General features: G+C 39.8%; 1 non-coding gene across 1 annotated transcript; it reads right to left on the reverse strand.

The window, feature by feature from the left end:
- Window positions 1–316: 316 nt before the first annotated feature.
- LOC124248028 (U6 spliceosomal RNA) lies at window positions 317–423 on the reverse strand. The gene has a single exon (XR_006890912.1). It is a non-coding gene; the product is annotated as a U6 spliceosomal RNA (small nuclear RNA).
- Window positions 424–18,139: the final 17,716 nt, after the last annotated feature.

The following is an 18,139-nucleotide window of genomic DNA, read 5'->3' on the forward strand; positions in this document are numbered from 1 at the left end:
AATACAAGAACAGAGGCTGGTGTGCACACACAGTAAATGGGAAACCAAGGAAATTACCTGTGTGATCCAGACCAAAATGACAACCAGTCTAAACTCTCTGAATACCTCAGAGATATCTGACATGAATTATTTGGATGCTTCGTAAGGTTGTATTAAGCCAGGGGATAATCCACATGTGTGCAAGAATAATGGAGGAAAGCACAGTAGTACTACACTTTCATTCTTTTTTTTTTTTTTTCTGCTTCATCTCCCCAAACCTCCCCCGTACACAGTTGTATATCTTAGCTGCAGGTCCCTCTAGTTGTGACACATGGGAAAAAATATGGAAGGCTTCACGAATTTGCATGTCATCCTTGCCCAGGGGCCGTGCTAATTTTCTCTGTATCGTTCCAATTTTAGTATATGTGCTGCCGAAGCGAGCACAACAATTTCATTCTTTTATTCACTCAACGTATACTTGTAGAGTCCCTATCATGTGGTGGTATGCTGGTAAATGTTTAACAACCAGCTGGGTGGAGGTGGAAGGGAGCCCTGACTGGTAGCAGTTGCTCATTTCTGTGGGGTAAATCCTGCTACAATGGTCAATTTCAAGCTACCAACATGAAGTCATTGAACACAGCAGGATGAGTCAGTGTAGCACACTGTTACATTTCCACCTTCAGATACAACAGACGTAAATAACCTCAAAACCATAGCTAATAAAATGGAGTAAAATAGTTAGGAAATGATGACTATTCAGTATTTATTACCTTTGCTTTAAATATAATTTGGTTAATTTTTAATAATGGCTGATTGTTAAACAACCAGCTTGCAAGATTTCTGAGAATTTACCCATCGTTTCTCAAGAGCCAATATGAGTAGGCTCCACCACACCACTGCTCTTGGGTGCCAGGCACTGTGCTACATGCTAGTGACTTACTGGAGAGAGACCTCCTTCCTGTTCACATGGAGATGACAGTCCAGTGAGGCAGACAGGTTAAAGATGAATGGTATTTAATTTACAACAGCAATGGATGTTATAAAAGGGAAATAACAGGAAGGTCAGCCTTTTGTTGAGGGATAAGGATGAGAAGGGTTAGGGAAGATGACAAACGAGGGAATAACAGTGGAACTGAGGCTTGAAAGATGAAGAAGAGGCTAAGCCAAGACTAAGAAAAATGGAAAAATCATTCCTGAGGAAGGAAGAGCCCAGTGACGCTGCAGAGGGGCAGCCTTGACATGGCTAAGTAGTGGCGAGCAAGGGAGAGAGTGGTAAGATGGCTGAGGTGGTTCATGGACGCATCCTGCAGAGCCCCTTAGACCTCTTAAGGCTTTCGGTCTTTCCTAAGAGAATGGGCAAACTGTCAAAGGTTTAAATGGAGACAAGGAGTTGATAAGTTTATATTTGTCTTAAGATTACTTAGTCTGCTTGGGAGAGAATGGATTTTAGGGGGCAATAGTGGAAATAGAGACTTTCATTAGTAGTTCAAGTGGGAGAGGATAGTGGTTTGCGTTAAGTTGTTGGCAATGGAGAAAGAAATGGATGGAAGATCTATTTTGAGGACAGAATTGACAAGACCTGTCATGGAAAAAAAAAGTTCACAATCACCAATATCTATGTTTCTTTTCCTTTTCTGGAGCACATGACTAAATTACATTTTCCAGCCTTCTTTGAAGTTAGGTGGGGACATAAGACTGAGTTCTAGCCAGTGAAATATAAGTTGTTATGCACAATACCTCCAGATCAGTCCTGTAAAAATCTCCCACAGGCAATCCTTCACTCTTTTACCTCTTGCACACTGACCTTGGAGACCACGTTCTGAACATGGCATGTTCACAGTATGGAAGGAACCTTGGAACCTTAGCCAATATCCTGAGAGCCATCCAATTCATAGTGGAATTCTACATAAGCAATAAATCCATTTTGATTGTGTTAAGTCACAGAGATTTGCATAGGGGTGAAGGTAAAGTATTGATTTGGGGGATTTATTAGACATGGAGAGTAATAGGAGGGGGGCATCAAAGATAATCATGGATTTCCAGCATGAGCAACTGTGTGAATGCAGAAGCCATTTAATGATATGTGGCATACTAGAGAGGAAGGAAGACCATGAGTTTTGTTCTGTATATATTTAGTTTGCAATACCTATGGAAAAACAAAAGGCAGAAATATTGAGGCGGCAGATAGAAATAAGAATCTCACAGGAGAAAATCAATTTGACTACATAAATTTGAGAGTTATCACCATATGAACAAGGCCGCCACTTTGCATGACTTCAGTAGTCTATGTGAATGGTGTTCCCTGGAGTTGTGTGTGCACAACCTACACAACTTTATGTAGACGGTATATAAAACCATGTTAGAGGAAGAAATCTCCCAAAAAGAAAGAATAGAGTGAGAAAAAATTCAAGTTCACAGCCTTAAAGCTTTCCAATATTTAACATTAGGGTATAGCATGAGGTGTCCCAAAATTGCCTGAGCAGAAAGGACCAGAAAGGTTAAGAGAACAGGGTGTCAGGACTGCAGTCTTAGTCAGCTCAGGCTGCTATAACAAAATACTACAGACTGGAGGGCTTAAACAACAGAGATTAATTTTTTCACAGTTCTGGAGGTTGGGAAGTTCAAGATCAAGGTGCTAGCAAGATAGGTTTCATTCTGAGGCCTCTTGTCTTGTCTTGTAGACAGCTACTCTCACAGTTTGCTCTCATGACCTCTTCTTTGTACATGCTCATGGAGAGAGGGAGAGCTCTCTGCTGTTTCTTCCTATACAGGCATCAGTTCCTTCATAAGAACCACACCCTCTTGATCTCATCTAACCCTAATTGTCTCCCAAAGGCCCCATCTCCAAATACATCACATTGGGGGTTAGGGCTTCAACATATGAATTTGGTAGAGGACACAAACATTTAGTCCATTACAACAGCCAAGTTAAAAAAGTTCTCCAAGAAAGAGATCAACTCTGCTGAAACCTGAGAAGTAGTCAAGAAAACTGAGGACTGAAACTGTCCATTGGATTTAACAACACAGGGGTTACTAGGAACCTCAAAAAAAGCAACTTTAGTGACATGGTGGGAATGGAAAGCAACTTGGAGTTGACTTGGAACCAAATGTGGTATAAGGATGTGGAGAAATGTGTGAGAAAAGAGATAGAGAAGCAGCCGGAGTGGTTATGGAGCATGGAGAGCTTTTGGTTTTGGTTGGTCTTTGCATGGTATAAAATGTTCAAACACTCCAGCAGTGAGGAGGACATGGAAAATGTGGGCTTCACCCAGGAAATATGCCTAAAAACCAGTTAATATGAGTATTTCCCCTGACTGAGAGGAACAGAATGTCTGACCCTAGACAAAGCCCAACAGTGGAAAAATAAAGAAATTCTTTCAGCATTCTGACAGGGACTTTAAGCATTCTGACAGGAAAATTCTTCAAACATTCTTCAGGAAGCCCTGGAAAATTGCTACAGCACCTGCTGCTTTTCAAAGAAAACATTTTAGTCATATCTGAACTTTTCAAGAAACATTATTGCTGGAAATTATAGGGCAGTGGGCAGTGGTAAACTTCACGGTGCCCCCAATCCCTGAGCAATTGCAGTCCAAGCTACCGTCCTGATGGGTCTTAATTAACTCCCTCTTGGATTTTTGGTTTGGTTTGGTTTTGGTTTCATTGGGTCAACCTAAATTCCAAACCTATATCTCTTCTCGTCGAGATTGTCATATGTGCCCAGTAGTCCAATGAAAGCTCTTCTAAGAGTATCTGTGCTGCAGACAACGGGAGTTTAGGGTGGGATTAACTCGAAGGAGTTTTTATACAATAAAAGATAGTTTGATGAAGGCCCTCTAGTCTCCCCTCAAAAAAGAAAGCAACATGTTGCCCACAATCATTTTATATTTGGATATTAGAGTCCCTTTTCACTCATCTCTTCAAGGCTGTCACCTACCATGCATTAAGAGCTGTTAACCCCTGTGTCATTATCCTTCTGACTCCAATTCAGACTCCCACTACCTCTCACCTGACTAGACACCAGGTCCTGACACTTTTTCTAGCGTATAAAACATTCTGAGTAGTGTGCACAAGCAGAGTGCTTAGCATCGTTCGTCGTGAGAATCCCTACTTTTGCAAGTGACTTGAAATCTTTGCAAAGCTCTTCCAGCAAATCTGCTGGAGGGCATCGTCTTCTCAGCCTAATTACTTGCATACCAGTGTTGGGGTGTACAGTAGTGGTATACATTTGCTGTCTATATATTTTTTAAGTTTAACTGAGGAAAGCCAGACCTGCAGTTGGAGGAGCTGCTGGCTGGCAATCTCAGAGTCACGAGGAAGTCCTGCAGCAAAAGTTGGGGATGTGATTAACACTGAAGTCACGGTGAAAAGAGGCCCAGCATAACTCAGTCAAACAGTTCTTCCTCTGGAAAACAAGCCTGAATTACTGACGCTTGATATTAGGATTATCGCATTTATGCCTGTAATTTACAAAGCTCCAATTTCAAGAATTGCTATCTTCCCTTCTCAGACTCTGATAGTCAGGGATATCTACTGTTCTTTTGCTATATAACAAATCACGTCAAAACTTAGTGGCTCAAAACAAACAAAAAAACAGAAAATTTCCACTTCTGTGGGTTGACTGGGCTGAACTGGGCGGGTCTCCAAGTGGGGTTGACCAGGCCACTCATGCAGCTGCATGCATTTGGGAGCTCATCTGGGCTGGAACAGTCAATATGTCTCACTAACATGTCTGGGACTTTGGTGCTGCTTACCAGCTGAGGTGCTTCATTTCTCCTCTGCATGGCCTCTCTCTCTCTCCACATGATTTCTAACTATTTGTTAAGAAGCCCAAACTTCTAACAAAATGGTAGGCTTCCAAGTGAGAAAAAGTAAAAGCCACCAGGCCTCTTAAGATCTACAACACAGAGTCACTTTTGCCGCGTTCTGTTAATGAAGAGCAGCCCAGATGCAAGGGGAGGGAGAGGAGGAGTGGCAGGCATGGACAAGATCAGGAGGAAGTTGGTGGCCATCTTTGCAGGCAGTCTACCACATTTACCATTAGGCCTTAAGCTTGTATAACCTCAGTTAATTTCCCTTTCACTAGGCATGAATATTTCAGTGCTTGAATTAAAAAGGGTATGGGACCAAATTCTACCTAAAAATGGACTGTCCATCATGACTCAATGACTTGACAAGAGATGCTCAGCTACCATGAGACCACCACTGAAGTTCTCTCAGTGCTCCTCCACTTATTAAGGGCAGGAAACCTCCTTTTGCTCTGGTGGACCACTGTGTTTTATAGGGATTTTGATTCAAGTGGATATTTTTTGACAGTAAATCATAGCACTAACAAACATAGATAAATGTTCCATTATTTTTACAGGACAGTCAACTGGAAAATTCTGTGGGTTTGTTATTCTAAAGCATTGTATAAACATGTACTCAGGATTGCTTTTCAAATTCAAGCTCAGATATTTTAGATAACGTCTTTTTTTTTTTCTGCCTACTTTCAGTTTGACTTCAAACAATTGGAAATCTTTTGAAGACAGAGGGTTATCTTATGTAATGAAGAATGGACATTATGTTAATATTTCCTGTAGGGAAAAAAACAGATTAGATTGGTTGTCTATGTCATTTTCCCATGATTGGATTTTAACAATTTTTTCCTTTTTTTCCTGGAATATAACAAGGCTTAGCCAAATCTTTAACAACTGAACGAAAATGTTTGGGCGTGAGAGCCTCTCTCAGTGCTTGGGATTTCAAAACCATCTGAGAATTCTTAGGATGGGTTTTGAAAGATGTAGGTAGTAAATACTTTCACAATTTGCTTAAAGGTATTTGGTGACTGGAACAGAGAACTTTGTGTGGGGAGGAAGCTAGGCAGTTGGTGGTTCCATCATACAAGAAACAGGTAGCCTTTCGGCTCCTACGGGTAACAGTGATCAGTGGCTATGAATTGTTGAAAATCTACGGTGAACCAACTTTTTGATTGGATGCCATACACACACCATCTCATAGTAATTAATGGCCTATTCCTCCACTTTACAGATAAAGAAATTGGAGTTCAGAGAGGTTGTCATGACCATCTAGCAAGAGTCAAAGCTCAGATTTGACCTACATGTCCCTGATTCTAAATCCAGAGCTTTTTGCATTGTGGTATACTAACCTCCAAACCAGAAATGAATTAAATTCATGGTAATAAGGTTCCCCCTGAGGATCTCTTATTTCTATTCTCACTCCCCGATTGTGAGGTGGGTAGACAATGAGATTCTCAAACAGACCCAGGTAGAGAAAAATATGGGTGGTGCACAGGAAAGAGCCTACTTTGTCAAATTTCTGATTTCTGGAACAAATCTTGTGATTCTTACTCAAAATTTTTGTCCTTAGCACTGTGACATTTGGAGCTTGAAGATGCCCAGGATTTCAGTATTTGATGTACCATCTAAGCTCTTAATCTGTCTGCACACAAGAACCTCAGAATCACTGAAAGAACAACCCCAACACGTACCCTTGAAGACCAGCAGGTAAGTTCCTTGAACGTGGAGCTGGGCGTTACTGATAAGGATTTTCAGACAGTTATCATATCAAAACACTAAGTTTTCAGAATCATCCACCCTGTGAGGAAGTTGCAACAGGTACCAAGGGCTAATTGAAGGCAGCAAGTTATTTAACCAGTCACTAGTCAGGCAAAGTGGTTTCCTTCTTGTTGCATTCTTGCAATGCAGGGTAAACTTCTAAGGATTCTGTCTGAGCCACACATTTAGCTTTACTACAATCCCGCCTATTCAATACTCACAAGAATTCCTCCCATTTAGCCCTCACCATACACGACTAGTAACTTTTATTCTCTGAGTGCTGTGTCTGCTTTGACTTTTCAGAAAGTTACATGACAATATGGTAGAGGGCCTCTAATAATGTTGCTGAGGTTGGGTCTTAATGATGGTCCTTCTGCCTCTGAGTGTAACTTTTGAAGTCCATTCGGCGGATATTGCCTGGCAACTCAGTGTGGTGGTGGTAATGGTGGATTACACATCCTGAGGCTGTGATGGTCAAGGATTCAATAAAGCCTTGGCTTCTCAAGTCAGACACTCTTGCTTCTTGAACATATCAACGCTAGTATCCAGGAAGGGCTCACTCTGGCATAACTGGGGCCCGGGAGCAAAGGCGCCTGGTGGCAGTCATCAAGAAATTATCAGGATTTGGGGCCAATAGGGCAGAAGACTTGGCTCTGAGAAGAGAAGCAGCAACCAGGGAACACTGGTTCCAGGGCAGGATGCGGGCTGCAAATAGCACATCGTGACCAGGTGGATTTAGGATAAGAACTAATGCTTCCATTGTTCAGTTAGGCTAAATACAGTCTTCTCTCTACCCTCAGTCATGTGCCCTTACGTATGGATTTAAGACACAGTCCTGATTTCACAGCAGCACTGGTCTTGAACTTCAAGAGGTGGAACACCCTCTAGTCAACTTCATACATACTTTTGGTTGGGAATGCCTTCTTGGTTTACAGTAGTCAGCTAGTCTCCCAGCGGGGAATATAGAAAGAAACCTAGTAAATTTTTATGGGAAAATACACTTTGGGTTATTAGATGAAACCAAGACCAATACTTGTATGAACTATATGATGTGTATTAAATACAAACCATTTGTGCTTGCAAATCCTGTGATTGAAAGGGAAGTCTCACTTGATCCTTAAGAAACGATTTTGTATCATTTCAGATACGGCCGAAAACAGGAGCGAACCACATGCACTGCTTAATATGTCATGGGACTTCCCTCTAATAATAATGATGATGGTGAGAATGTATTATTTATATGATAGCATTCTAGTTTGCATTCAATATACATCTTGTTTTGGTTTTGCTCATATGGAATGCTATAATTAGTCCTGTTTCACAGATGGGGAAGCATAAAGAGCTTAAGTGGCATGTCCAAGGTCACACAACTGGTAAATATAATAACAGAACTGAACCCAGCTCTGACTGCAGCCCTTGTGTTTTTCTCCCTGACAAACATAATATATATACTGTACTGTTTTGTTGTTGATGTTGTTTCTAACAGACTGAGATAAACATTTCTAAGGAGTATCTCCATATTCACCAAGTATCAATTTAACTGAAACCTCTGGAGTGGTTGCACACTGAATAGGAGCCTCTTACAGTGGTCTTCCAGAATAATTCTCTTAACTGGTAATAAAAATAAATCTATGAAAGACTTCAGATAGATGGAGCAAGCTGTGTGAATATCAATTTTAACGTTGGCTTGAAAACTGAAACGCTTGCTTTATGCTTTTGTTCAACTGATGTTCAAGCAAATTGTGTTGAATATCCATGTTTGATTCAATAGTGATGTTTGAAATATTTTTGTATTCTCATGTAAAAGTCTTAGCTCCATATTATTATAATATATCAAGGTTGGTCACCAAATGCATAAATACTGAGTGCAGCTGTAGAATTTAATAAAACCAAAAGTTTGAGCTAGCAAATGAAAAATTACATATTATTGGAAACTTGTGCTCAAAGTCGAAACTTGAAGGAAATATTTTAGCACTATCACAATATTACATTGCAGTCATTATTTAATTTATCTCCTCTGAAATGGCTTAAAGGAAGTGCTCGCAAAGCCCTATTTACCCCAGCCAGGAAGTAAGGCAGTGGTCAGCGAGTGAATGAAGTCATGCAAAGCTGACAATGCCACTATTGTAAGAGCACCTCGGAGGAGTATTGTTTGACGTTGACCAAGTGAGGGATGTGTTGGAAGTTTTTATTTCATCTTAACAAAAGGGTAAGGCCAGAGCAATAATAGAAAACTAGCCTTTTCTTGAATTCTGTTTTTTACGCTTTTAATTGAAAAGTATCAACTTGAATGTACCTGGAAGAAAGAAATGTCTTACAGTAAATTATGAAGATTTTGGGAAACAGTTTTACATTTTAAAAATGTACCCTAAGTAAATAGCATATTTTTATACCTATCTATAAGTATATACCATATAAATGTTCATAAATGCTATGTATAACATATATATATATAATTTATATATTCACCATTCAGTTTTTCCAGGAGAAACTTCAAGAGCCCCTACCAACTCATGCATTTCAATTGTCACTTTGAACTTTGGAACAAAGGAGAGACTGTAAAACCAGTTTATAAAAAGTATTATGAGATACCACAACTGGCATTTTTACGACCTTATTAAACTACATTCAAGTGGCATAAATTATATGTAATGAAAGTGAAAAGGATCTCTGACCCGATTTTAATATTGGGTGCATGCTTATTAGTTTGAGTTTTTTTCTGAATAGAAACCTTTTTTCAAACTCTAGCAGTTGATATTATGTGGAAGTCATAAATGTCAGATTACATTAAACTATTTTGGTTCATAGAATAGAGCAGCCATTAAGTTACAAGAGAGTAATGAGTAGGTCTTCTCACAAAGTAGAGGCAAAGGTGTTAATTTAGATTTGAAACATTCCACCCCATTATAAAAGCCAAATTAATTTGCCATGTGTAGAAGCAGCAAAGACCAATATTTGAAAGGTGAAAGACCCCCTTTTTGTAGGAGAATGATAGGAGACAGCATATGAAGTTTCCATTTCTGAAGAGTATGTATACTGGTCCCTGGAAGGTTAATTATTAAGTGCTATAGATTCTCTTATTATAAATTTCTATTCAAGAAGTTGAATGGATAGAATTAGTTAAATGCTAAAGATGAAAGGAAATCTGGGCATTTAGATAGTTTGAAAATGTGCAGATTTAAATATAGATATAAAGTTAATTTATTTTATCTCCTCCAATTTTTATAATTTATTATGAAGAAGGTATTTTCATCTGGTTTTAGAGATTTTGATTAGGCATTAGTTACAGATTCTAAAAAAGATAAAAAGAAAAAAAACCCCATTAATTTGGAGGACTATAGAAATAAAGCATAGGGCATCCTGAATTTCAAGTGTCCGTTTATTAAAAGCCAGGCTGAATGAGAAATACCTAAAGACATAAAGAAATGAAGATACTTCACAAAAAAATGTCAGAAACAACAGCCTTTACAAACCTAGACAACATATTGAACAATGGTAAAATGATAAGAAGAATAATGTTGAATTAGCTCATCATTTTTTAAATGTGAGAAAAATAGAAATGCAAAAGCCACTCAATGAAAGAAAAAGGCTAGTTTATAGTAGCCCAGCCCAAAGAGAGGTAAAAGTATGGATTGTGGCATCTGCAGGGTCAAGCATAAGTGGTCACCTGAAGGACTTCTGTTACCAATCTTCCTTTTTTTGCTTGAGGAAGATTGACCCTCAGCTAACATCTGCACCAGTCTTCCTCCATTTTGTATGTGGGACACCGCCACAGCGTGGCTTGATGAGCGGTGTGTAGGTCCGTGCCTGGGATACAAACCCATGAACCCCAGTCTACCAAAGTGGAGCATGTGAACTTAACCACTACGCCACTGGGCCGCCCCAGAAGGACTTTTAAGTGCAGTAGGTTCTGGTCAGGATAGCAGGTTACTGAGGCATTAGTAAAGACTCCACAAGGATTCTTAGAAACTCCTCTGTGTTCTCGGCGAGAAAGGCAGCAGGCAGTAATATTAAAGCCTAAGAGACCTTGGGGAAGTGAGGTCATGCAGAATCATTTAAATTTAGAATGAAAAGTAACTTTAGTCCCCTTTGTATTTTACTTTCTAGCTCAGGAAGCGCTTTTATATCCTCACAGCAACCATCCCAGATGACTAATATTTATATTTTATTTTTTATATTAGGACACAGTTTCAGAGAAGGTAGATGATCTGCCCAAGATCACTCACATGGTTAATGCCTGAGATATTTATAGATTATCTGGCCAATGGCCATCTCATCTCTAGCTAAGTGCCTTCAGGAAGAATAGTTCATGATTTCTTGGGAAAACTCACTTCACTGATGAAAGCATTTTGGCCAAAAAGTTCTTGTGATATTTTTTAATATCTAGCCTTTGAGGTTTCTAATATGACATTCTGGATCAATAATAACCATAACCAACATTTATGTGTCATTTTACTGTTTGCCAGTTGTTTTAATATGTATTACTTAAATTAAAACATGTGAGATGGCGATTTCTGCTTTCACACAGCAATGGTTTTTCAAAACCAGAACAACAGAAATGTATTCTCTCACAGTTCCGGAGGCCAGAAGTCCGAAATCAAGGTGTCATTTACTTCTAGGGTTTGGTTCCTTCTAGAGTCCCTAAGGGAGAAACAGTTCCATGCTTCTCTCCTAGCTTTGGTGGTTGTAGGCAACTGTTGGTGCCCCTTGGCTTGTAGGCGCATCACTCTCTGCCTCCATCTTTACAACATCTTTTCCTTTGTGTCTCTGTGGGTCATTTTTTGTCTCTTATGAAGACGTTTATCAGATGGAAGGGCCATCCTAATCCAGTATGATCTTATCTTGACTCTTAACTAATAACATCTGCAATGACCCTATTTCCAAATAAGGTCACATTCTGAGGTCCTAAGTAGGCATGAATTTGTTGGGGGGGGGGAACACTACTGAACCTACTACTACAAGGCAGAAGAGGTTTTGATAGCTTCATGTGTACCTGATGCCTGTGATAATTATTCTCAGGTAATAGTTGATTTAAAAAACTACTGATTATCACCTTTGGTTGAAATGAACAAATTGAATAAATTGAAGTTTTGGTGTTTTGAAGACAAAAAGAGAGAGAGAGAGAGATGGAAGATATGTTCCTATTCATTCAAGTGATTTTTTTTTTTTTTTTGCAGGGAAAGATTCACCCTGCGCTAACATCTGTTGCCAATCTTTCTCTCCCCCACCCACCCCAAAGTCCCAGTACATGGTTGTATATCCTAGTTGTAAGTTCTTCTAGTTCTTATATGTGAGCCACCACCACAGCATGGCAACTGACAGATAGGTGGTGTGGTTCCATGCCCGGGAACTGAACCCCACCTGCCAAAGTGGTGCCAGTGCCAAACTTTAAGCACTAGGCCATCAGGGCTGGCTCTTTCAAGTGATTTTTATTAGTAGAGATGGTACAATCTCAAACAAAGAGGAACTTAGTAGACAACAGGGCAATTTTCAATGATGCACCCGATATTCCACTGGAAAGACACTAGATACTCAGTCACAGCACATGGAGAAGAGCCAAAATGAAACGGAGGAAGTGTAGTAACTGAACATATGGAAGCAATGTAGTGATTCTATTAAGAAGTGACAGATAAAGGCCATGGGGATTGCAAATCTATCACCTAGTTTTCAATGATGTATAAAGAACAGAGACCCTAAAACACTGTTCATTTGTAAGTGATGTTTTTCCCCTTTTCTAAATTCCCCGAGGACTTTGGCTAACAGTACAGAAAGTCAGTGGAAATTGAATGTGTGATCTCAGAAAAGTCAATGAATTTAGGGAATAGAGAAAGGGAAAATTGATGTTTGGGATACTTTGAGGAAAGTGTGGGGTCGAACAGCAGAACATTTTCTGGACAGATCCTGCCAGGGAGATTGGCTCTAAGTTTGGTATCCAGACAATACATGAAGGTGAATTTGGTTGTGTTTACTTGCCGATGGAAGAAGAGATGAACTCAGTAGATGCCTGTGTCTCACAAGAGCTAGGTAGTGGAGGCAGAGAAGTACTAGCAGTTATACAGAAGTGCTAAGGATCATAGTCTAATGGAAGAATGACTTTTATTGGCCTCTACTTCCTCATTGTGGAGCTGTCTAACCTCAAGTTTGGCCTGAACTCCCGTAGAGTTCAAGTAGGGATGCAAAGCAGTCAAGCACGGGATGATGGTGCAAGGTGGAACATGGCATCCATGTCATTCATTTCCTTTTTAATTTTACCTCAAATTAATATCATGGATCTAGAGTTCAGTAAAAACAGCAAGAAAAATTAGAAAGCACTTATAAGAAACCACATGTTCTTTACTTTATTTAAAAATGTGACCAGTATATAGAATATTTGTATTCTATACACTTAGAAAGAAAATATTGTAAGATGTCCTTCTTCATCCTCCAATGGAAAGTTACCAGAGTCCCCTCATCCTTTAATAGCTGCTTTTTCAATGGCTGTTGTTCAAGCCCAAGTAGTAGCTTGTTCATCAACAGCCCAAGTACCAAACAACTCAAATGGATGCTTCAGGATCACTCAAGGCTAAAGCTTTTATTTTTCCCCAAAATGAAGACAGATTTGCAACCTTACTATTCCGAGAAATGTGTTCACTGTTCTTATGTGCACCAAACACAACCAAAGTTTTATGAAGCTTTCCTTAAAAATATGGAAGTGTGTTATATATGTTTATTAATTTATGTTTAATTACCCCCCCAAGTTTGACCTAGTCTTTTGATTCATGGTATCTGCCATGGCATAAAAATATATTAAAGATGAAATTGACCCCTCTGAATGTTTGCAATAATAAAAGGATGAAAAACTGTGAACTCAAAGCAAATTGAGTGACTGGCTTAAGATAGGGATTAAGTCCAGAGCATGACAGGCTTGTGTGTTCTGTTAACCTAGAGAGTCAGTTACCTGCAGATTGGGAAGTTGTTTCCTACTGCATGCTATGCTCCTGAGGTTATCACTCATTGGTCTTAGAGTGGCTAGCCTTCCCAGAATACTCTGTCTCCAGCAGATGAAAACAAAATGGCTACATCTGGTTATTCATTCAGTCACTCCATAATAAAGAGTGAGACTTTCCTATCTGTTAAGGACCACGTTGGTTCCTGTGATTGCAGCAAGGAGTAAAAGAGAAATTGCACCTAGCTTCACATAACTTATTCATTCACCCAGTCATTCAACATATATTCACTGAGCACCCACCAGGCACCATTTTAAGTGCTTGGGATATGATAGTGAGCAAAACAAGGATCCCGGGGCTGGCCTAGTGTGCAGCGGTTGGGTGCTCAAGTTCCACTTCGGCGGCCCGGGGTTCACCGATTCAGATCCTGGGTGCGGATGTGGTACCGCTTGGCGTGCCATGCTGTGGTAGGCGTCCCACATATAAAGTAGAGGAAGATGGGCATGATGTTAGCTCAGGGCCAGGTTTCCTCAGCAAAAAGAGGAGGATTGGCATCAGTTTGCTCAGGGCTAATCTTCCTCAAAAAAAAAAACAAGGATCCCTACTATCCTGGAGTTTACATTCCACTGGAGGACCATAAACAATAGATGTGAAACAAACATGTAAATTTTACAGTGTGTTCAAATGTGATAAATATTATGAAGAAAGAACAGTAGATCAGAGTAAAGGGGGATCTGGAAGGCCAAGGGAGGGGATAGGAGAGTGTGAGTTGCAATTTCAAGTTAAGATGATCAGGGTAGGCTACCTTTTCAAGGTAGATTTGGGCAAATATTTGGAAGAAGTGAGAGAGTTCACGTGGTAGCTATTTGGAGCACGAGGATTCCAGGCAGAGGAGACGGCCAGTGCAAAGACCCGAAGACAGAAGCATGTCTGGTGTGTCGGAGGAAGAGCAGAGTCCAGCTTACTACCTTGTATATGAAAGAGAAATATGTACTCTACCTGGATGCATTGTTGTAAACTCATATCTATAAGTGCTAGATCTTTTCTCTTAAATTATTTTAGACCTATGTAAGATTCACTTATTTTAGGAGGTAAAATTGTTTCTTTAGAAAGTATGGAATTACTATGCTGTTTTTCTTGAGTTTTAGCATATGAGTTTTCCAATGCCATTAGGAGAAACATACTTAGCTGTTAATAGTAATGTAGTTGACTTTCTGTAATTCCCTTTAAATAATTTTCCTTACCATCTACATAGGTAAGCATCTCAGCCTGTTCCCTCACATGGCAATGTTCAAGTCATTTGGATTCAACTAGAAGTTAATTCTCCACTCTTGACATTAACCAAAGCAGGAATTGACATCAAAACAGAGCATCCACAGAGGCTTTGTTCATTAGCAGCTAGAGCTCTGATCAGGCATTTTTGTCACCCACTGCATAGTGACTTAATGTAAAGCTGACTTGTGTTAGAACCCAATTCCTCTTTCAACTATGTATAGAGTTTTAGCAATATGCCTGATTCGGTAGTGAAAAGAATATTTTGAAGAAAGAAAATGGGTTAGTCAAGATATCCGTAATTTCCTTCTTGAGCATCTCCTCCTGCTGTTTATAAATGCCCATCCAGTGCTAAGGATAATACAGTTAAACCTTGAAGTTGTAGCAAAACAAGCAAACTGTCAAGGAAGGATTAAGATTTATACGTTCTTTCAAAGAAAAATTTCTTCACTTTTACCGCCAGGAAAACCTAAATCCTGGACCACTGTTGCTCCAGGAAGAAATTTCAAAAGCATACGATTTCAAGTATCTCTACGTTCAGGAGCAGTTTAGCCATTGAAAATCTACTGCTTTCCTGTAGAATTAAAGGCAGTGGGAACTGAGACGTTTGCTTTAATATCGAGGCTCAGCAGCTGTCTAAATCTTGAGGGAAAAATGAATTCCAAGCGTCTGTCAGCCGCTTTTTCCCTCCAGAATGGAAGGGAGAAGGGACCTGACTTTAGAGCCAGAGCTGATGGTCTCCTTCACACACCTGTGTGGAGGGAGGCCTTTGCACGGCGGTGGCACACTCCCCAACATCTGCTCCTTTCATTGAACTGAGCTGTAAATTGAAATTCCATTGCAGTGTTTTTAGAACCAGTTGAAGTAAGGAGACTGTCAGAAATCCTCTTTAAACTCACCCTTATCCAAACAGGAAACTGACCCTTGGCCCCTGGACGTAACAGTACACCAGTGGAAATTTCATTATCCCCGTTTCAGCTGAACTAAGTGAAAATTAATTGTGTAATTATCTGGATGAGCGCATGTGTAAAATTTTACAATGTGCCAGTTAGATTAAGTAACGTGTTAGTGGCATGGTTTAGTGCAGAGTCAAAGCTGTCCTATAAAAATGGAATAAAAAAATCCAACAAGGTTGGAAGGAAAAAAAAAACATATGTCAGAACAAATGCTTAACATGAGAAAGTAACATTAGGCTTAATTCCATAACCTGATGAAAATCTTACCCTCCAGACCACAGGTAAATCTGGCAGGCTTGGAAAGGGTATGTGTGTGTGGGGGTGTGGGTGTGTGTGTGAGTGGGTGTGTTTGTGAGTGGGGGTGTGTTGTGTGAGTACACATGTGCACACTCAGGGACATTTGTGTAAATGACTTCTCCACTTACTGTCATTTTAAAATGAAGTTATTATTAAAATACTTAAGCTCCCCACTTGTCTCATATGTAGTTTTCCTTTACCAACCACATTAGAAACCGCAGGCTATATTCAGTCAATGGGATTATTTGTCTGAGATATACCTTGTTCACCTGTTCAGTGAGCCGCTCTGACTTTTCTTCTGGACTTAATTCTTCAAACAAATGATGAGATAAACGCTGCATGCTGACTTGAGATCACTTCATTAAAATATATAGGCAAAGCATGAACCAGCTTTAACATCAAATGCATCGGGAATTTCGATTTGAAGTTTTCTTTGCTTTGATAAAGATTTTATAAGAGACATTTTTTTTCTCTGAGATTTTGGCCTCCCCCCTAAAAAAATATTGCTTTATAGAGACGATTTCCATTTCAAAGCCTCTGGAATGTTTAGATAGTAGAATTTCGGGATGAAAGATTCAACTTGGGTAGACGCTCTTTGAAAGTGAGGACCATCTTTAAACAACATTTGAGTAGTGCATTGAGATCTTAGCAATTCTAAATGTCAGATTGCACAATGTCAGTGCTATCTTGGCAAATCCAGATACTAATTTACGTATCTTGCCCATGAAACGGTTCTCCTGTTTTTCTCATTCCTTGTGCTACACATTGTCTCCATAAAGCTATGTTTATGGTGAAAGTCTGCTGAGATTTTTCTTCCATCACTCCCCTCGAAAATGAAAGTTCCACTAGACAGAAATAGTAACATTCTCAAAGAAAATATACTCAAAACGTGTTTCAGCTTTTTTTTCTAACTTGCCTTCATATAATGCCTTTAGTTGTTTGTACTTTGTGTTACTAGTGCTTTATGGGATTGTTAGTACTGTAAGAAAGCTGTAACGAATACGTACATATTTAGTGGAAAACATTCTAATGTATATAAACATGATTAAAGGAAAGAAAGCACCGATGTGATTTATAGAACGGGGCAGTCAAAGGGCATTAAAAAATAATGGAGACCATTCAAAGGGCAAAGCAAAACTCCAGATCAGGGAACATTCGCCTCAAAATGAAAATGAGACTGGTCTTAGACCTACGTTTCATCGTAGATTAGCTACGAGGAGGCTGTGGAGCAGGCCTTTTTACTGTGATAAGACACAGTGCCCTCTTCACCAGGTCTAAATTGTCAGGAGTGGGGGAAAAGGGGGTTGTTTGTCACATCTCAAAGAACAAAATGGCAATCAGGTGGTGGCCTTGCGGCCCCCATGCGAGGCCGCCCAGAGCCAAGGGTGGCGAGCATGTTGCCACGTCCCGGTCACGTGCCCTGTCAGCCATGACGAGCCCCTTCACAGAAGGGGTGTTTGCGTCCTTTTCTAACGCCTAGCCAATGACTTTGTGCCTTTCAGGATACAGTAAAAATCAGGAGCACTTATTTTGCAGTTGGAACTGTCCTGACTTTAGGTGAAGTAAATTTTTAAAATATTTTAATCCAGATTTAAAATTATAGAGCCGGCCCAGTGGCGCAGCAGCTAAGTTCGCACGTTTCCGATCCTCGGAAGCCCGGGATTGGCCGGTTTGGATCCCCGTGCGGACATGCCACCGCTTGGCAAAAGCCATGCGTCCCACGTATAAAGTAGAGGAAGATGGGCACGGATGTTAGCTCCGGGCCAGGCTTCCTCAGCAAAAACGAGGAGGACTGGCAGTAGTTAGCTCAGGGCTAATCTTCCTCAAAAATAAAATAAAATAAATAAAATAAAATAAAATAAAATAAAACTGCACATATTTTTAAAATTTAATGTTTTTATATATTCCTTTTTGAATAATGGAAGAGCTTGGAATATAGCTCCTAGCACTGGAACACTTACGTTTTTAAATTATATTTTATTCTTATCAATTCCAATTAATTACCATACAATTTCATAAGTGAAGGAAACCTTACAGCCCTCCCTGTCCATTCTACAGGTAAGAAAACCGAACTCTAAAGTATGCCTCCTTTCTTAGTAAAGTGCTATCTTAACTAACCCATGTTTTCTGGTCATTTGGGGGTTCCCCTGCCCCT

The sequence above is a fragment of the Equus quagga genome, chromosome 11 (assembly GCF_021613505.1).
Source record: "Equus quagga isolate Etosha38 chromosome 11, UCLA_HA_Equagga_1.0, whole genome shotgun sequence".
Classification (NCBI taxonomy): domain Eukaryota; kingdom Metazoa; phylum Chordata; class Mammalia; order Perissodactyla; family Equidae; genus Equus; species Equus quagga.